Source organism: Giraffa tippelskirchi, chromosome 13 (genome assembly GCF_054371585.1).
Source record: "Giraffa tippelskirchi isolate mGirTip1 chromosome 13, T2T-mGirTip1v1.2.pri, whole genome shotgun sequence".
Classification (NCBI taxonomy): domain Eukaryota; kingdom Metazoa; phylum Chordata; class Mammalia; order Artiodactyla; family Giraffidae; genus Giraffa; species Giraffa tippelskirchi.
In genome coordinates, this window is record NC_137287.1 from 111,893,611 (window position 1) to 111,915,107 (window position 21,497).

A 21,497-nucleotide genomic window follows, 5' to 3' on the forward strand; every position below is an offset into this window, starting at 1 on the left:
ACCAAGTCTTCCGTGAAAGCTGAAAAACATAAGGCACCAACAGTTGCAAGCCTGTTCCCTCATGGCTTAACACGGGAAGACATAACCACAAACTCTGCTTGGGGCAAAGTCATATATCCAAGAAAACTTGAAAACTTCTTGGCAACTTCTCTAAATTAGAGAGCTCCAAGACACAGTAGCCCCAGGGCCTGCTGTTCCTGATAGGTTTTCTATAATATAATGGCAAAACAACTTACAAATGAGACAGTGGTTTCTAAAGAGATAAGATTCTGCTTCAGATTTTCTTTGGTACTTGTAATAGTTATAAGTAAAGCAATAAATACAAAAAACAAACTGCCAAAGGATCTTCCAGAAATGCAGTAATGTTACTTGTTACTTATGGCCTCTCACTTCACTTTCAACTGGCCATTCAATGTTTCACTTGATTTGTCTGAAATAACTCTGATGAGTTCAAAGAACTTCCGACTATACTGATAATAAATTATAAAAATAATGGGAAAGCCATAGAACATTAAAAAGTTGTGGGAAAGGTGATCCTATTCCAAGACTTTACAGTGCGATAACAACTAAATATAAAAAGCAAAAAAATAATTGCTGTATGAAAGATGTGACTCAGACTTCCCTAGTGGTCCAGGGGTTGAGAATCTGCCTGCCAGTGCAGGGGACAGGGGTTCGATCCCTGGTCTGGGAAGATCCCACATGCCGAGGGGCCCCCACGCCACAAATGCAGCAGAAGCCACTGCAATGGGAAGCCCACCAAACGCAACTAGAGAGGAGCCTCCACTGGCTGCAACTGGAGAGAGCCCACACACAGCAATGAAGACCCAGTGGGCAGCCAAAGATAAATTAACATTAAAAAAAAAAAAAAAATGTGACTCCAAGCAGACTGTGGTAGCACAATGAGACACAGCTAATTTCACAACAGATCTAGGTTTACTTTGCCCAAGGCCAGACGATAGCCGAGAACAGTGTCCTAATCTGGTAAGGGAGATTTCAAAGCTACCAAAGAAAAAAAGGGCGAGGGGGAGTTGTAAAGATTAGTTTTTAATAGTCTATTAATCAAGAAAAAAAGCTTAAATAATTCATCATAATTCATCTAGGAATTCTGCCCTGGGACAGAAAGAAGTCCAAAATTAATCATTTCACCACTCCACATTTTCCCAGGCCTTTAGTTACAGTCATGCATGGCTTATATGAAACCACCTGTTCTGGTTGGCATACATCCTTCCACTTGATGATTCACGCCTAATCATTTTTATCACACATGGATCTCAAACCTTCTCTCTATCCCCAGAGAGCCACAAAGTTTAGAAAAACTATCTCCCTGAGGTTGCCAGCCTGATCTTCCCATTTGGAATACCAGCAGATTCTCCTGTGCTATGCAGCTGATAGGGACAAATCCCCAGTAAGAAAGACAGCTCGTGATCAGTCTCAGGAACACAGCGGTAGTCTCTGTCTGGACTTTTCTAAGGGTCCCAAGAGTATCCCCTCAAAGTACATCTAAATTTGGAGCCTACTGGGATGGTATTCCTATAAGCCATTTGAGAAACAACAATCGAATTTCAGGCAATACTGCAGACACTCTAAAAACTGTAAAAATGTTTAAATGGGTATCTTCTCTGTTATGGATCTGCCACACCAGAAAGGAGCAGTGTAGAGGGGGTGGGAAATGAGGCGCATACACAGCTCCAAAGATGCCTGAAGATGTTAAGGATTCACTAGAAACCTTGGCCAGACTACTAATGGTCCATAAACCCTCATTTGGAGAATACGGGCCTACAGGTTCAAAATCGAATTACAGTGCCTTATTAGATCACACACTACCGAAACCACAGTCACAGCAGTCATAACTGGAACTAGGAACACTTTCCGTACACAAATATAAGTGTCTGCTTATGCATTTTTAATCGGATCAAATAAAACTGAAGCTGCAAACAAACTCAAATTTCAATTATCTCACTAGTGAGGGGATTTCCTAATAGCGTCTTTTTAAAAACCAAGTAGCTGCCAACCCTCTGCACATCTGACAGGCACGTCCCTGGAAATTTGGGAGCAACAGACTCCGTTACTTCTCAACAGCCAAGGAAAGAAATACCCTGAAAGGGAGCGATTCCTTTTTTTTTTTTTCCTTTACGCTCCAACATGCAATCTAATAATGCACAAAACTTGGCTGCGGGGTTGCAGGACACCTCCAGGGTTCCAATTCTCGGGGCGAGTGCGCGCTAGTGCGTAAGAAGGGGGCGGAGGGGGTGCGCGCTCCGGGGACGCGCCGGGGGCCCCCGCCCCCTCCCGGAGCAGCAGCCTGGCACCAGCCCACCCTCCTCCACCCCTGCAAACAGACGCAGGACGCCAATAGAGCAACTTCTCCGCGGGGGCGGCGGGGGGGAGTAGCGGTCACCCCTGCCCCGCCGCGGCACGACCGGGGTCCCTCCTCGGCCGGGTTCCGAGGAGGCGGGGGGAATGGGGGAGCCCTTCGCACGCCCCGCCTCCGCCCGCCTGGCCCGCGGCCGGGGGGCTGCCCGGACCCCCGCCCCTCCGCGCGGCCCGCAGCGGCGCACTCCCAAGGACGGCCACCCGGCCGGAGCGCGGCCTGAGCACGAGCCCGGAGCGGAGCGCAGGCGGAGGCCGGCCCCTCGCCTCAGGCCTCAGGCCGCCGCCTGCCCTCCGCCAGGCCGCCCGCCGCCGGCCCCAGCTCGGACCCCGGCCGGGCCTCGGCGGCGCCGCCGCAGCCCCTCATCCTGGCTTCATTCATAGGGGCACCCCAGCCGGGCCGGCGGGGCGGGGCCGGGGGCCCGCGGAAAAGGCCGGTCCGCCGAGGCCGGGGAGGAAAATAAAAAGTTTAAGAGAAGAACTTACCTAAAATGGCTCCTGCAGCAGCCAAAATACAAACAGCTATTATTTGGTGAAGTTTAGCTCAGACACCCTGCAAGGACACCCTAACCCGGCTCGGGCCCGCCTTCCCTGCCATGCCATTGGGCTTCGTCGGCCCAAAATACAGAGTCATTGGCCAGCCCGGCTGCCGCTCAAGCAGAAGCCCATTTCAAGCTTGCTTGCAGGGGCGAGTGATGGGCTCGCTCCATTGTGCTCGTATTTGCATGGATGTGATAGCGGCGCTGATTGGCCGGCGCCGGGGGCCGCCCCGCCCCCTGCCTCGCGCCCCCCGCCTCGGAGACGCCGCGGCGCGCGGCCCCGCCCCCCGGGACGGAGCGGCGGGGCTACGGGGGCGGGGCGGGGCCGGGGTCCTGCGGGCCGAGAGGGCGGGGCGGGGTCCTGCCCGCCGCAGACGGCAGGCAGGGGGCGGGGACCTGGAGCGCGCTCCGGCGGGGCGGGGAGGGGGGTTCCTCCCGCCGGTGGAGGTCTCTTAGGTATTGGGCTGGATAACTGGAACACCCGGGGCTGGCGTCTCCGGGGCCGGGAGAAGATGTGACTGGGGTCCCGCGCGACAGAGAGATTCCTCTGGGGCCGAGGTTCCGTAGGTCAGGAAAAGATGCCGAGGAGCCAGGCGAAGAGTTAAAGGAGCCTGGAGCTCTGTCTCCAGCTGCATCCCTGCCAGTCCCCCTGGCTCCCTGGCACTCCTGGCACACGGGCTTCTTCCCAAGGACCACCCCCTTGCCCCCACCCCCGCCCCGCACACCCCGGGAGGTTTCCGCTTCGGGGGAGTATTGCTACGCCTTAGATATATACCTCTCAAAAATCAGGGGTCGAGCTATGGTAGGTTTATGTTCAGCCCTGTCTCCCTCACTATCCTTGTAGCATCCTCAAGGACAGGGCCCAGCATATGGCAGGGATTCAACTAATTGTTTGATATTCTTCCATTCATTCGTTAGTAGTTAGTTTTTGAATGCCCGCTAAATGCCAGGCATTGATCTAAGACAGGAGATACAGGAGTCAGTAAGACAACAGCCTTGCTCTGGTGGGATGGACATGCTAAGGAGAAAGACAGTAAGTAAATACAAGGGGAGAAGTAGGGATAAATGCTATGAAGAAAATAGATGGAGGCAGAGAAGAATGGAGAGTTGGCCCTGTCAGTCTGATTACTCTGTATGCCATCCAGTTACTGCCGCCTCCCAGATGCAAGTCACCTCACCACTTTACCCCGTTTGCCTCCGTCATAGGTGTTTCCTTAGCATCCACAAAAAAAATAAATAAATAAGGTTGGATTCTCACTGTAGAGGTTTATTTCACCTTATTTAAAGTAGGAATGATCTGAGTCTCAATGATTCCAAGAGCCGTTTGTCTGATACATTCAAGATGAACACGGTTGACTTTGTCAGAGGTAGCTGTAATGAATTAGAAGAGTCTTACTGCACCCCTAGAGAGAGGATATTTTTAGTGTCTTTGAAACCCCCACATTCCTATGGTGTTCAGCCTGTGGCCCCAACTCTCTTTTGAGGACCAATTCTTCAACTTCTTGGCAGACCCAGAGATTTCATCAGTTTGAAAATACAGATAGCAGCCCCCCTGCCACTTGTCGACCTCACCTGTGCACATTTCTCTCTTTTGACTCAAGACCGGCCACAATGTATCATGGTTCTTCCCTCCTCCCTCCTCTTTCTTCCTTCCTTAACTATTTATTAAGCACCAGCTATGTTCCAGGTATTGCTCTAGACACAAAAGACAGCATTAAACAGGGCAGATGATACCTGTGTCCTCAGGGAGCTTATAGTCTAGCTAAGGACAAGGGGAAGGTTGATACATGGATCCTGAAGAGCTCCAATCCTGCCCAGCTGGACAGTGGACTTGCTCCCCTGAACCAGCTGCTTCAGGGGCTGAAGCAGGACCAGGCAGCTGGTAGCCACAGCCTCTGCAGTCTGACTCCAGGATCAAGGGTTTAAAACTGCTCATGGGACTTGGGTCTATGAATTTTTAACTTCTGGAAAGGGGCTGGGAGCAGAATTGTATCAGAGGCAGAATTGGTGAGTCCAACGTGGGAGTCAAACAGCCCTCCTTTCACACACTCAGATCTCTTGCCCACGAAAGATGACAGCATAAAGGAGGTGGGGGAGGAATGGGACTCAAGGTAAAGGGAAGAGAGTGTATCTGCCTAAGCAGAGAAGCACAGACAGTATTGGGAGGTGTGGGAGGGAGAGGGAGGGGGGAGGTAGATGTGTCAGTAATTCCTCTTCTTAAATTCGAGAAGAGTCAGCAGCACGTAAGAAATTAAACACACGCAAAGACACGAATGTTATATCACTAAACAAGAAATCAATAGGAGTGCATGATTGATTCACAAATGAATGGTACAGGTACAAGCGAACAAAAGATCTGGTCGGTGTACTCAGGAGAGGCAGCAGAAGAATCTGGTCTGTGGAACTGAGCGAGGTGAGTGGAATCAGACCCTTAAAACACTTCCACAGTAACCAGAGGCTGGCGAGGAAACCCAGACAGCTAAGTGTCTTCTGGCTGTATCCACCCATGGGGACGTCTTAGCTTGGGTTTTCCAGAATGTGGAGCCTGACTCTGTAGGGCAGGAATGAGAGGCAAAAGGAGGAAGGCAGGGAAAGGGAAGGGCCAGTGCCAGGATAATTATCCATCTCCTCCTCTAAGTGCTGCTGCTGGCTCCCACTCAAGGGACCGTCCTCTCAGAGGCCATATAAAATGAGACTCAGTACAGCCTGTGGGAGGTGGAATGGAAGGAAACTTATCTACCAGTTCATCTTGAATGATTTCTTATTTACTCCAGTTGTTAGTGCTTAGGTGTCAAGTGGGGTTCTGGGGTGGCCCCGAAACTCGGTATCAAGGTGTGTGCAGCAGGGCCATAGGGCAAAGAATTATTGGGGTGCAGTTACGTGGAGTCAGGTGTAGCCCTTGCAGAGCTGGATGCTACAGCAGCTGGCAGGGACAGACGTGGTTGCCACTAAGAGGCCCTGGAGTTCTGATGCCGGGGTGACACCAGTGATGCATGACTTTCTGTACCATATAGTACATCCTTGTTTACAAAGAAAGCAATCCTTAGGAGCTCTGAAGGGGAGCCAAATAAGGGCTTCCGACAGTTCTAGAACATTGTGACAGCAGCTCCACGAACATGAGCTGCATCCTGCCTGACCACGTTCTCTCTTGTCTTTCCGCCTCCGTTCACTTCTCTGTTTTTAGACTGTGAGCTTCTTTTTTAAAAATTTTGTTTATTTATTTTTGGCTGTGCCGGGTCTTCATTGCTGCACGCAGACTACTCTCTAGTTGCAGCACGAGGGCTTCTCAATGTGGTGGCTTCTCTTGTTGCAGGACACAGGCTTTAGGTGCAAGAGCTTCGGTAGTTGCAGCTCGTAGGCTCAGTAGTTGTGGCCTGTGGGCTTAGTTCCCCTGCGGCATGTGAAATCTTCCCAAACCAAGGATCGAACCCATGTCCCCTGCATTGGCAGGCAGATTCTTAACCACTGGATCTTCAGGGAAGTCTTCTGGATGGTGAGCTTCTCTATTGTTCTTGCTTGTATATTTGTGAAATGGCTGCTTTCCCCAGCCAGGTTCATTTTCCTCCTAGGCTCACAGCAAAACTACATTTCTTAGTAATCAGATAGGTCCTTGTGACTGAGCTCTAATAGAATCAGGATAGAAGTAATAAAAGTATATCTCATTTATAAGCATCCTCTAAAACTTCCTATGTGATCCTCATCTACTGGCCAGGTGCAAAACTATCCAGTGGAGCGGACTTCCCTGCCAGTCCAGGGACTAAGACTCCATATTCCCAATGCAGGGGGCATGGGTTTGATCCCTGGTCAGGGAACTAGAGAAGGCAATGGCACCCCACTCCAGTACTCTTGCCTGGAAAATCCCATAGATGGAGGAGCCTGGTAGGCTGCAGACCATGGGGTCGCTAAGAGTCAGAAACGACTGAGCAACTTCACTTTCCCTTTTCACTTTCATACATTGGAGAAGGAAATGGCAACCCACTCCAGTGTTCTTGCCTGGAGAATCTCAGGGACGGCGGAGCCTGGTGGGCTGCCATCTATGGGGTCGCACAGAGTCGGACACGACTGAAGCGATTTAGCAGCAGCAGCAGCAGCAGGGAACTAGATCCCACATGCCTCAACCAAGAATCCGCATGCTGCAACTAAGACCCAGGGCACCCAAATAAATAAATGTTTGTTTGTTTTTTTAAATATTGAAGTTTATTTTTGTATTTCTTATAAGAAATCTAGGAAGCAGCCATATCAAGAGAGGCCTGGAGCTCTATGGTATCATCAGCAACCCAGGATTCAGTATTTTTGCTCCACCATCTTAGCTTTCATTCCTCAGGCAACTTCATGGTCCATAGCTGCTGGAACACCAGTCCGTATATTTTGGGGGATGGAAAAAGGAAAGACAAATTGGAAAAAATTAAAGCTGAGTCATGGCCCTTAAACAGCCTTCCTGGAAACACTGCACATCACTTATGCTTACATCTCATTGGCCAGAACTCAGTCACATGGCAACATGAAGCTGCAGAAGAGGCTGGGAAATATGGTATTTTTTTTTTAATTCACATGGCCATATGTCATGTTAAAAATTGAGGTCCTTAAATGTTCATCAACAGACAAATGGATAAAAAAGATGTACACTATATATATAATAGACTATTACTCAGCAATAAAAAAAAAGAACAAATTATTGTCATTTGTAACAACATTGATGGACCTAGAGCTTATCATACTAAGTGAAGTAAGACAGAGAAAGACAAACATCATATAGTATCACTTATGTGGAATCTAAAACATAGCACAAGAGAACTTATTTACAAAACAGAAATAGACTCACAGACATAGAAAACAAACCAAAGAGGAAAGGGGGAGGGGGAAAGGGATACATTAGCAGTATGAAACTAACAGATACACACTACTATATGTAAAATAGATAAACAACAAGGACCTGCCATATAGTACATGGAACTATATTCAACATATTGTAATAACCTATAATGGGAAAGAATCTGAAAAGTATGTATATATGCATACATATATATGACTGAATCACTTTTCTGTACACCTGAAACAAACACAATATTGTAAATCAACTATAATTTAATAAAAAATTGAGGTTCTGTCATTAAACAGTTGACTCAATTAGCAGTCTCTGGCACAATGTCCCACAGAAATAATTTTCCCAGAACGTAAGTTAGGATAAAATGACTAAATAAGGAGACTGTTTTTAAATATTTTTAACAGCTTTATTTAGGATAATTCTCATACCATATAACTCACCTACTGTAGGTGTACAGTTTAATGATTTTTAGTAAATGTATACAGTTGTGCAACCTTTACCACAATCCAGTTTTAGAACATTTCCATCACCCCCAGGAGTTCCCTTCTTCCTGTTTGCAGTCACTCCCCACTCCCACTCCCAGGCCCCGGCAACCATGGATCTGCTTTCGTCTCTACAGTCACGCCTTTTCTAGAATTTCATATTTATGGAATAGTGCACTATGCTGTCATTTGTGCCTGGCTGATTTCCCTTAACACAGTATCTTTGTGGTTCATCCATGTTGTAGAATATATTGTCAGTTTCCTCCTTTTTATTGCTGCAGAGTCTTCCTTTGTATGGATATGCCGTCTTTTACTTACCCACTCACGAGCTAATAGATAGCTGGATGGTTTCCATTTTGGAGCTATTATGAATAACACTGCTATGAACATTACCTACACATCTTTGTGTGGACATATGTTTTCATTTATCTTGGATAGATATCTAAGGAGATCGATGCTTACAATTGAACACATACATTGAAAGGACATTCACTGATTGTCTGCAACTGACAAGCACTGTACATAGGTGCTGGGGATACACTGGTGAATAAAATGCAGCACAGGGACTTCCCTGAAGGTCCAGTGTTTCAGAATCGTCCTGCCAGTGCAGGGGACACAGGTTTGATTCCTAGTCCGGGAGGATCTCACATGCCTCAGAGCAACTAAGCCTCTGTATCACAATGACTGAGTCCATGCTCTAGAACTCACAAGCTGCAACAGGAGAAGCCACTGCAGTGAGAAGCCTATGCACCCCAACGAAGAGTAGCCCCTGCTCACTGCAACTAAAGAAAGCCCATGCAAAGCGACAAAGACCTAGCACTTCAACTACTGGGCCCGTATGTGCTAGGGCCGGTGCTCCACAACAGGAGAAGCCAATGAGAAGCCCATGCACCCCAATGAAGAGAAGCCCCCTCTTGCCATAGCTGGAGAAAACCCGAAGACCGCAACAAAGACCTAGCACAGCCAAACATAAATAAATAATAAAATTAATTTTTAAAAATGCAGCAAAAACTCAGCCTTTGTGGAGCTTGCAGACAGTTGTTAGTCAACTAATTGTGCAAACAAATGTAAAACATAGCAGCAGTAGTAAGTGCCATAAAGTAGGGGCACATGGTGCCATGAGAGCCCGTGCTGGAAGGATATGCCTTGACTAAGGAGGTCAGTAAAGCTGCCCATTAGCTGAGATCTAAAGTATACTACTGGGCTTCCCTGGTAGTTTAGATGGTTAAGAATATGCCTGCAATGCAGGAGACCAAGATTTGACCCCTGGATCTGGAAGATCCCCTGGAGGAGGGCATGGCAACCCACTCCAGTATTCTTGCCTGGAGAATCCCGTGGACAGAGGAGCCTAGCGGACTACAGTCCATGGGGTGATGACGAGTCGGACACAACTGAGCTACTAACACACAAAGTGTACCAGGGTGATCACTCCCAGTGAATTTTGTCCTTCAAAGTAATATCTTATGAGGCCATACACTTATTTCCAATAGTGCTGCCCTTGCAAAAATTCTAAGCCAATTTATAAGCAATGCTGGTCCCAGACCTCTTTGTCCTCTGATGAAGTCCTTGTGTGTTAACCTCTCAGAATGTTTTGTTTTCTGATTAGACCATGACGAATAAAACAAACCACCTAAGAAAATCAACAGCATCTCTTTAGAGTCACTCTCACCAATTGCCAAAAATGGAATTCCCCTGCTAAATCATGGCTCTTATTCCCCAGAGCTGGTGGAGAGGGGTTTGTGGCAGTTTGCAAAAATAAACTCACAGATATCATCTATTAAGGGAGGAGAGTGGGCAGCATCAGCTCTGTTCTTCCTTATAGCTCAAAATCATGTGCCTATGATCTGCCACTGAGAAAATGCCAGTGACCCATGGTGTGTGGAGGTAATGCCCAAAGAAGAATTAAAAGACTATAAAGAGTCAACAACTGAGCGACTAAGCATACATCACATACACATATAGGAACTTCCCCGGTGGTCCAGTGGCTAAGACTCCACACTCCCCACGCAGGGGGCTCAGATTCCATCTCTGGTTGGAGAACTAGATCCCACATGCTGCAACTAACAGTTTCACATGCCGCAACTAAGACCCGGTGCAGCCAAGTAAATAAATAAAAGTAAATATTAAAAAAAAATGTATAGCCAGTGGCAGTGTCCTGGCCTGGCAAAAGCACTTTCCCCAGGACAAAACTGGGTAAGAATAGTTAAGTCCACAGGATTTGGAGACCAAAAGATCTGATTCTAATTCTAGCTCTACCACTGGTGACCTTAGGAAAGTTGCTTCGAGTTTTTTGATTTCGATTATAGGGTTGTTGTATAAATAATAGGTTGTGTAAATTAAACTGGGCTTCCCCAATGGCTCAGTGGTGAAGAATCCGCCTGCCAATACAGGAGACATGGGTTTGATCCCTGGGTTGGGAAGATTCCCTGGAGGAGGGCATGGCAACCCACTCCAGTATACTTGCCTGGAAAATCCCATGGGCAGAGGAGCCTAGTGGGGTACAGTCCATGGGGTCACAGAGAGTCCCACACAACTGAAGCGACTGAGCACACATGTATGCATGAATTAAATTATTCATACAAACTACTCAGCACATGGTAACTGCTCAACTAATTATTAATTACATCCCTTCCTCTGACCCCCATTTTCCTAAGTTCTGTATAGACCTTCCCCGTTCTGTTGACTTGTTTTTTTTTTGAAACATATTAATTCTATTGACTGGACCCAAGTCAGTCTCTGTCCTTCTTGCTTTTGGCCTAAGGGACTCTCTGTCTTTTCGAGTGACTTCTGCTGATATATGGCCTCCATCCCTCATGTATTAATTGGGCTGATTTAACTCTTAAAGCTCTGTAGAGCTCTTTCACCCAGGTATGACACTGCTACTATTTTTTTTAATCTGAGTTTATACATATAAATGACTGTGCTCACTTTCAGTAACCATGATTTATGGAAAGTCACACCTCAAATGTTCTTGGGCAGGATTTTTGAAAACACTGGTCACCCTACCCTGAAATAGTTCCATAAATCCTTCATTCTCGCTCAGCAGTGTACTTTCCTGCAGAGACAGTTAGACCATTTTAGCCATAAAAACATGCTCAAGCTGAAGCTTTTTACCAAGCCTCAAGTTGATTCAGAATCCTTTCCCTTATGTAAGAAATTCTACCATAAGCATTATTGACTAATTTAGAGAGAGGACTATTTGCAAACTGACAATAAACAAATTACTGTTTTCACCCTGGGAATAAAGCACTACAGTTTTTTAAAATTAATTAGTTTCCATGTTGCATGGTAGACATCCTCCAAGATGTCCTTCAAAGATCCCTACATGCAAGGATTCGAACCCTTATACTGTCCCTGCTACTTGGTAGGGCGAAGTAGGAAGAAGGATGGGCTTCCCAGGTGGTGCTAGTGGTAAAGAACTCACTTGCCAATGCAGGAGAATAAGAGTCAAGGGTTTAATCCCTGGATCAGGAAGATCCCCTGGAGAAGGACGTGGCAACCCACTCCAGTATTCTTGCCTGGAGAATCCCATAGACAGAGGAGCCTGGCAGGCTACAGTCCTCAGGGTTGCAAAGAGTCGAACATGACTGAAGTGACTTGACAAGCACGAAAGTAGGAAGGATTTGCAGTGTGAAACCTGTTTGCCAACTCCAGACATTGACTTTGACAGTGATCACAATGAGGTAGTCATTTCATCTGTAAAATGGGGATAATGCCCTGTCTAGGCAATCTCTCAAGGTGTCATCATGGTCAAATGAGATGCGGCATCTGAAAGAGCTTTGGCATAAAACCAAGAATCATTGTTGAAGATTCCAGGTGTAGCATTTTCTAAACAAGACATCAAGTATAAACCCATTATATATAATTTGCATGTGTCTTAGCAATGATCAGAGCCCATATTTATAAACCAGTGTCCTCACGTTGTTGAAATATCAGTGCCTCAAAAGTCTTTTGAGTTAGGGCCATACACTCTTCCAACTGCTGGGGTGTGACATCTTCCCAGACCAGACTGCCCATTGGTCATAGAGAATTGGCAGGACACTGCCTCTCTTCATGCATTTCTGAAACACTCTTGGATAGCAGCACATTTTTCATTAAATTTTTCTTGAACAGTTTTGAAGAAGTGTAAACAATTGCCCTTTTAAGAGCTACTGTTGAGTTCCACGAAGAAGTACCTGGTCTTCTGCCTTCTGCTTACCCAATAAGTAAATAACATTTGCATGAGAAGAGCTGGGCTACCAGTTCAGTTCAGTCGTGTCCGACTCTTTGTGACCCCATGAACCGCAGCACGCCAGGCCTCCCTGTCCATCACCAACTGCCGGAGTCCACCCAAACCCATGTCCATTGAGTCGGTGATGCCATCCAACCATCTCATCCTCTGTCATCCCCTCATCCTCCCGCCCTCAATCTTTCCTAGCATCAGGGTCTTTTCAAATGAGTCAGCTCTTCGCATCAGGTGGCCAAAGTATTGGAGTTTCAGCTTCAGCATCAGTCCTTCCAATGAATATTCAGGACTGATCTCCTTTAGGATGGACTGGTTGGATCTCCTTGCAGTCCAAGGGACTCTCAAGTGTCTTCTCCGACACCACAGTTCAAAAGCATCAATTCTTCGGCACTCAGATTTCTTTATAGTCCAACTCTCACATCCATACATGACCACTGGAAAAACCATATCTTTGACTAGATGGACCTTTGTTGACAAAGTAATGTGTCTGCTTTTCAATATGCTGTCTAGGTTGGTCATAACTTTTCCAAAGGGCTACCAAGTCTTGCCCAAATAATTTCATTCCAGTTTAAACATGTACCCATGATGGACTATTGAACTTAAAACTATGCATGAATCTAGCATTCATTTAGCCATGGTTCTCAGTGTCATGTCTTGACATGGCCAGTTATGCAGTATATGGCAAGTAATCTGTCACTGCTCATATATAAAGGAACACAGTCTAAATGATTTACCTTTTAAAAAATAAATAAATGGGAGCATATATTCTTATAATAATGTCATTCATATTCATTTGTATTCTGATGTGCTGTCCTGAACAGTAGAGCAGGGGTGGCATTTTAGCTGAGCACTGGGGTACTTCATCTATGGTTTCACTTGAGGTGCAAGACCATTACCAGTTCTGACAACTATAAATCATGATGGTGTTGGTAAAGGAATGATGATTTACAGTTATCACTGCTATTAATGCTTTTGCTTCAGTAGCATAAGCTTTCTCAACTTGTTACTAGTATTTATGGGGCAAAAGTCTGGGGGGAAAGCAAAACATTAAAAATAAAGTTAGCCAGGACTTTCCTGATGGCGCAGTGGATAAGAATGGCCTGCCAGTGCAGGGGACACGTGTTCGATCCCTGGTCCAGGAAGATCCCACCTGCCTCGGAGCAACTAAACCCATGCACCACAACTATTGAACCCATGTTCTAGAGCACGTGAACTGTAACTATTGAGCCCCTGTGCCACAACTACTGAAGCCCATGTGCCCTAGACCCAGCAAGTCACAACTACTGAGCCTTGCTGCAACTACTGAAGCCTGTGTGCCTATAGTCTGTGTTCTGCAACAAGAGAAGACACTTTAATGAGAAGCCCACACACAGAAACTAGAGAGTAGCCCCAGCTTTCTGCAACTAGAGAAAATATGCATGCAGCAATGAAGACCCAGGAGAGCCATAAATTAATTAAGTAAATTAAATATAAATAAATAAATAGAGTAGTGTGTACTTGTCAAAAATTATTTTAAAAATAAATATTAAAACATAAAGTTAGCCGGATTTATTTAGTTTTTCCTTATATAATAGCAATTCTTGAAATTTTTAAATGGCCTTTTTTTTTTCAAAACACTTTTATAACCATTACACCATAAATATTTTCAATACTATTTGTCTTACTTCCCTAGGGGAAAAAAATCAACCTAGATGGTGAGAAGTATAGGTTCCATCCAAACCTCCTCATCGGGGTCACAGGGGAGTGCAGCAGAGAAAACACTGAGACACAGCTTTGATCCAACACCTTCCCTGCACAAATGTTCACGTATTGCAAGATCACTTATTTTCTTTACTCCTGGGTGTAACAAGGACAAGGGCAGATCAGAGTCAACACAGGCAGGGCTCTGTAAACAAAGTAAAATTCCTGAAAGACCCATTGACGTCGAGCAAGCACAAAGGACAAGCAAAACTGAGTCAGGACTAGGAGCTGGGGCTCCAAGTCATTGGGAATTAGGATCAGAAAAAAATGAGTGGTTGAAAGCAAATGGCAAAGATTCAGGTAGGATGGTCTGTTTTGGTAAGTAGGTTCAAATAGTGGTGTGTGTGTGTGTGTGTGTTTGAGAGAGAGAGTGTATGTGGTCTTGGAAGGGTAGTGTTTAATTAATTTGAAAAGACAAGGTAGATAGGGGTAGTTCATGAATGATTAGATGGGTGGTTGGATAGTTAAAATGATGCGTGAAAAAATGAAATATCTGTGAAGCACAATAAAGCAAGGCATGATAAAATGAAAAAAATGATGCATGAATGATTGGTGGAGGAATGGATGATTGAATGGATAAATGGATATAATGAAATTAGGATGGATGACTGATATGACAGATGAATGGGTGGTGGGCAAGTGAGTGATTTAGTTGGATAAATGGATAAATAAATGTACAATGGATGGATGAATAGATAGACAGATAGGCATGTGGGTGCATAGATACTAGATGATTGAATGGGTAACCAAACTGATGGATTGGTGGATGAACACAAAGATGGGCTAGCAAACACATGCATGAATGAATGCATAAGTGAACAGATTATGTGGTAGGCAAAGTGATGGCTCCCAAAGATATTTTAACATTCCTGAAATTTGTGAATATGTTAGATTACATGGCAAAGGGAAATTAAGCTTACTAATCAACTGACCTTGAGATGGAGAGATTATCCTGGGTTATCTGGGTGGGCCCAATGTAATCACAAGTACCCATAGAAGAAGGCAGAAGGGATAGAGTTGCAGATTTCAAGATGGTAGGCTTCTGGTTTTAAAGTTTAAGGAAGGAGACACAAGACCAGGAATGCGGGTAGGCTCTAGGAGCTGGAAAAGGCAAGGAAACACATTCTTCCCTAGGGCCTCCAGAAGTACTGCTATTTTACCCACATTTTTCTTTGGCTGGACCGTGAAACATGTGGGATCTTAATGCCCCGACCAGAGTGGAACCTGTGCCCACTGCATTGGAAGCACAGAGTCTTAACCACTGGACTTCCAGGGAAGTTCCAACCCACATTTTGATTTTAACCCCTTAAGGCCCATTTTGGACTGTTGAACTCTAAAACTATAAAACAATCAATCTGTGTTGATATTATTGTTTTAAAATATTTATTTATTTGGCTGCATCAGATCTTAGTCGTGGCATGTGGAATCTTCATTGTGGCATATTAGATTTAGTTCCCTGACCAGGGATTGAACCTAGGGCACCCTGCATTGGGAGCACTGAGTCTTAGCCACTGGACCACCAGGGAAATCCTTCTGTGTTGTTTTAAGTCACTAACTATGTGGCAGTTTGTCACAGCACCAATAAAAATGGATGAGTATACAAATAGATGGGTGGATGAATGAATAGATGGAAGGATGGGTGAATGCATAGTGTTAGGTGCTCAGTCATGTCTGACTCTTTGCAACTCCATGGACTGTAGCCCACCAGGCTCTCCTGTCCATGGAATTCTCCAGGCAAGACTACTGGAGTGGATAGCCATTCCCTTCTCCAAGGGATCTTCCCAACCCAGGGATCAAACCCAAGTCTCTTGCATTGCAAGCAGATTCTCTATAATCTGAACCATCAGTGAATACATACACGAATAAATGGTTGGTTGGTTTGTTGGAGAAGAGGATGAAAGGAAACTTGTCTCTCCGTTCACAACACTTCTGACATCAAGCATGTGGATTTTCCCCTCACATTAATCAGTTCTGACACTAACTGCTTGGATCCCCCACAGGTTAAAGACTCATCCCCACAAGACTACTCCCCTCACCTTTAATGCTAATCATGAATAGAGGGGAACCAGGTTACTCACACTTTTACCCAACTTGGCTATAAATCATGGTTTCCCAAGACTCTCTCCTCAGGTTTGATAATTGGCTATAATGGATCACAGAACTCAGGGAAATGCTTTCGTTCTGTTTACCAGTTTATTATAAGGATATTGTAAAGGATAAAATGAACAACCAAATGAAGAGGTATATAGGGAAAGGTTTGGAAGGGTCCTAAGCACAGGATTTTCTGTCTAGGTGAAGTTTTGGGTGTGCCACCCTCCCAGAACACAGACATTCACCAACTTGGAATCTCTCTGAACCCCATACCTTATGGATTTTTATGAAAATTTCATCACTGTAGGCATGGGCTTCCCACGTGGCTCAGTGGTAAAGAATCTGCCTGCCAATGCAGGAGATGCAGAAGTTCAGTTCAGTTCAGTCGCTCAGTCGTGTCCGACTCTTTGCGACCCCATGAATTGCAGCACGCCAGGCCTCTCTGTCCATCACCAACTCCCGGAGTCTACCCAAACCCATGTTCATTGAGTTGGTGATGCCATCCAACCATCTCATCCTCTGTCGTCCCCTTCTCCTCCTGCCGCCAATCCTACCCAGAATTAGGGTCTTTTCCAATGAGTCAACTCTTCGCATGAGGTGGCCAAAGTATTGGAGTTTCAGCTTCAACATCAGTCCTTCCAATGAACACCCAGGATTGATCTCTTTTAGGATGGATTGATTGGATCTCCTTGCAGTCCAAGGGACTCTCAAGCGTCTTCTCCAACACCACAGTTCAAAAGCATCAATTCTTCAGCGCTCAGCTTTCTTCACCGTCCAACTCTCACATCCATACATGACCACTGGAAAAACCATAGCCTTGACTAGACGAACTTTTGTTGGCAAAGTAATGTCTCTGCTTTTAAATATGCTATCTAGGTTGGCCATAACCTTCCTTCCAAGGAGTAAGCGTCTTTTAATTTCATGGCTGCAATCACCATCAGCAGTGATTTTGGAGCCCAAAAAAATAAAGTCTGACACTATTTCCACTGTTTCCCCATCTATTTCCCATGAAGTGATAGGACAAGATGCCGTGATCTTAGTTTTCTGAACGTTGAGCTTTAAGCCAAGTTTTTCACTCTCTTCTTTCACTTTCATCAAGAGGCTCTTTAGTTCTTCTTCACTTTCTGCCATAAGGGTGATGTCATCCGCATATCTGAGGTTATTGATATTTCTCCCAGCAATCTTGATTCCAGCTTGTGTTTCTTCCAGCCCAGCGTTTCTCATGATGTACTCTGCATATAAGTTAAATAAGCAGGGTGACAGTATACAGCCTTGACGTACTCCTTTTCCTATTTGGAACCAGTCTGTTGTTCCATGTCCAGTTCTAACTGTTGCTTCCTGACCTGCATACAGGTTTCTCAAGAGACAGGTCAGATGGTCTGGTATTCCCATCTCTTTCAGAATTGTCCACAGTTTATTGTGATCCACACAGTCAGATGCAGAAGACATGGATTTTATCCTTGAGTCGGGAAGATTCCCTGGACGAGGGCATGGCAACCCACTCCAGTATTCTTGCCTGACAATCTCATGGACAGAGGAGCCTGGCAGGCTACAGTCTGCAGGATTACAAAGAGTTGGACATGAATGAAGCTACTTAGCACACAGGCATGATTGATTACTCAATCTCCAGTCCTTCTCTACTCCCCAGAGGATGGAGGGTCGGGCTGAAAGTTCCAAGCTTCTAATCATGGCTTGATCTTCCTGGTAAGAAGCCCCATTTCAAAGCTATTCAGGATTGCCTATGAGAACAAAAGATTTTTCAATCACCCAGGAAATTCTAAGGGATTTAGAAGCTCTGTGTCAGGAATCAGGGGTAGAGATCAAACATATTTATTATGTTACAGAGAGATAAATAAATATATAGCTACATGAATGGATAAATGAATTGATGGACATATGGGAAAATGAATGGAGAATAGGTGGGTGGGTGGGTGAACAGATAGTGGATATACAAATAAAAGGCAAGATAAAATGTGGGTGGGTGTGTAGATACTTGGATAGACGGATGGTTGTCTGGTGAATGGGTAGATGATGCATGGACTGATGATCGGTATGTTGGGTGATTTAATAGATATATGAATGGGTAATAAATGAAGAGATACTTGGTTGGAGATCTGATTGGATGGGTGAGGACTTGTGTGTGTGATGCATGCATAAATTGAAAGCATCTTATGCTTAAAAACAGAAGTACTATCATTGACCTGAAACATGGACTTTGTGGCCATTAGGGAAGTTTCCAGTTGGAAGAGGAGCAATCTAGATAGCCTGTAAAAAGTGTACAAAGTCCTGATCTTGCACTAACCCTCCATTCTTCAGAATGAATCATTTAAAACAAGAGACTTTTGCACTTGATGGTTTCTCCATTTGGGATGTAATATTCTTAATATTCTTCCTTTGGGGCTTCCCAGGTAGGGCAGTGGTAAAGAACCTGCCTATCAATACAGGAGATGTAAGAGATGTGGTTTTGAGTCCTGGAGGAGGGCGTGGCAACCCACTTCAGTATTCTTGCCTGGAGAATCCCCATGGACAGAGGAGCCTGGTGGGCTACGGTCCATAAAGTTGTAGAGTTGGACATGACTGAAGTGACTTAGCACAAGCACACATATTCTTCCTTCAGGTAATTAACTCCTACTCTTCCCTGCATCACAGCACAAGCATCACTTTCTCAAGGATGACTTACTGATTATAAACTCTTATAGTATTGTATATCTTTCCTTTGGAGTACTTTTAAAATTTTAATTTTACATTTATTTGTATGATCATGTGATTAGTATCTGTCTCCTCCACTAAACTGCAGTTCCAAAGGGCAAGGATCAAATGGTATTTGAACTTATCATTTTATCTCCACCTCTTAAGTCATGCCTGGCACATAGAAAATGTGGGGCTTTTTTTGTAAGTACCTTTTTGAATGGTCTGAAACCTTCTTGCATCATTCTTACTCATATGACCAGAGAAAATCTTGTTGGTTTGCTGAAGCATTACTGATAACATAGTGGCAAAGTCTGGCTTTCCTTTTTTTTTTTTTAATTTTTTGGCTATATTGGGTCTTCATTGCAATTCATGGGCTTTCTCTGGTTGCGACATTCGGAGGCTTCTCTACTTGTGGCGTGCAGGCTTCTCTTAATTGTGGAGCAGAGTCTCTAGAGTGTGAGTGAGCTCAGTAGTTGTGGCGTGGGCTTAGCTGCCTCGTGGCATGTAGGATTTTAGTTCCCTGACCAGGGATGAACTCAAGCCCCCTGTGTTGGAAGGCAGATTCTTAACCACTAGACCACAGGGAAATCCCACGTCTGGCTTTGCTGATGGAAGATTTCGACAAAGAATGTTCCTCCAAAAGGGAGGAGCCACACGCTGAGTTCAAGTCTTCTGTCCTAGAGAGGAATAGGGCCCCTTTCTCTGTGCCAGGTCTAACACATCTTTGCCTTAACTCAGGTCCTCCTCACTCAGTTTTCCTGGAAACAGCAACCTCTCTGACTTGCTGAGGCCCTCTAGCCATCTTCCATCTCAACCTCCATCGGCAGCAGTTCCAGCCATCTACCCCTGTCCTGCTTCAGGCTGGCAGAGGCAGAAGCCATACCTCTTCTAGTGACTAGAAGAACCTCTGTTCATCCTTTACTTCACCTCTAGTTAGTTGCACTTTGATCTTTTCAGGTATCTGCTAGGCATCAGTTTGAATTTTGTCATCTTTACTTCCTTTCTGTGTCCAGGGCGCTTGAATCCCCATGCTGCATGAACTGGACAAGTTACTTAACTTTTCTGAGCCTATTTCCAAATCCACAAAATGGATGCAATGAATCTGTGTTCTGGGGTGGTTGTGGAGGTTAAATAAGATGATATAAATGGAGCATCTAGCACAATGACTGGCAACTGTAAGTGATGATCAATTATTAATTTCCCTTCTTTTTCCCCAGCTTTTTCTCTCTTGTTTCTTCCCGCAGCACAATGTGCTCTCCTTTTCTATTTTCCACTTTTCTGTCTACAAAATGTTTTTTAGACTTCATAAAAATAGCACTACATAAAACAAAATTGCAAAGTATTTTTATATCCTCCAAATAACTCAATTCAATTATAGACTGGTCAATTTTAGTTGTTTGAGCATTACGAAAAACCATCTGAAGCTGGTAAATAAAGGTCTATATTCACATTCAGAAAATAAAGAGCTAAAGCAGTACTTGGGAAAACAGTAAGGGACAGACACTTTCCTTGAGGCCTAAGATCTCATATGGAATGTGTCAGCCTTTTGATGCGTCTTCTGGCTCAGAGGCAATGCACAAGAAACTCTGTATTTTAAATTTGACACAGCAGCCACAAAGCTAGTGGAAGAATGGAAGTCCACGTTTTCTGGGAAGAAGGATTTGGCAGGGACTTCCCTGGTGGTTCTTCTCAGGTGGCTCAGTGGTAAAAGAGTATACCTGCCAATGCAGGAGATGTAGGAGATGGGGGTTCGATTCCCAGGTGGGGAAGATCCCCTGAAGTAGGAAATGGCAACCCACTCCAGTATTCTTGCCTAGAAAAAAATCTGCGGGCCAAGGAACTTGGCAGACTACAGTCCATGGGGTCACAAAGAGTTGGGCACTACTGAGTACAGACGCACTCCCCTCTTCCTAGTGGTCCAGTGGCTAAGATTCCATACTCCCAATGCAGGGTGGTCTGGGTTTGATCCCTGGTCAGGGAACTAGATCCCACGTGCCACAACTAAAGATCCCGCATGCCGCAACTAAGACCCAGCGCAGCCAAATAAATAAATAAACAAATAAATAAATATATTTTTAGAAAAGAATAATTTTGCTGATAGTCCCTAAATCACACATATGTGATTTAGTGCTGGAGAGTTGAAAATTCAGAAAGAAAGTATGAAATTAGTGGGGGAGGGGTTATCAATTTATGTTTGGAATATAGTAAAGATTATAGTAAATATAGACCATAGATTATAGTAAAGATCCCTAAGCTGTTTCCCTGATAGCTCAGTTGGTAAGGAATCTGCCTGCAATGCAGGAGATCCTGGTTCGATTCCTGGGTCGGGAAGACCCCCTGGAGAAAGGATAGGCTACCCACCCTAGTTTTCTTGGGCTTCCCTTGTGGCTCAGCTGGTAAAGAATCTGCCTGCCATGCAGTAGACCTGGGTTTGATCCCTGGGTTGGATCTGGAGAAGGGAAAGGCTACCCACTCCAGTATTCTGGCCTGGAGAATTTCATGGACCATATAGTCCATGAGGTCACAAACAGTCG

At 45.0% G+C, this 21,497-nt stretch overlaps 2 protein-coding genes across 14 annotated transcripts in view; both read right to left on the minus strand.

The window, feature by feature from the left end:
• Positions 1–2,963, minus strand: part of CHD6 (chromodomain helicase DNA binding protein 6) — a 194,991-nt gene extending 192,028 nt beyond the window's left edge. For all 10 annotated transcript variants that reach the window (XM_081556952.1, XM_081556951.1, XM_081556949.1 and 7 more), the window contains exon 1: positions 2,857–2,963. The gene's annotated coding sequence lies outside the window, so the exon portion shown is untranslated. The remainder of the gene's footprint in view (positions 1–2,856) is intronic.
• A 4,116-nt stretch (positions 2,964–7,079) lies between these two features.
• The window catches only part of LOC145532282 (uncharacterized), a 33,154-nt gene continuing 18,736 nt past the window's right edge, over positions 7,080–21,497 (minus strand). For 3 of the 4 annotated variants that reach the window (XR_014073123.1, XR_014073122.1, XR_014073125.1), the window contains one exon: positions 7,080–7,252. The gene's annotated coding sequence lies outside the window, so the exon portion shown is untranslated. The remainder of the gene's footprint in view (positions 7,253–21,497) is intronic. The other variant, XR_014073124.1, reaches the window with a different exon arrangement.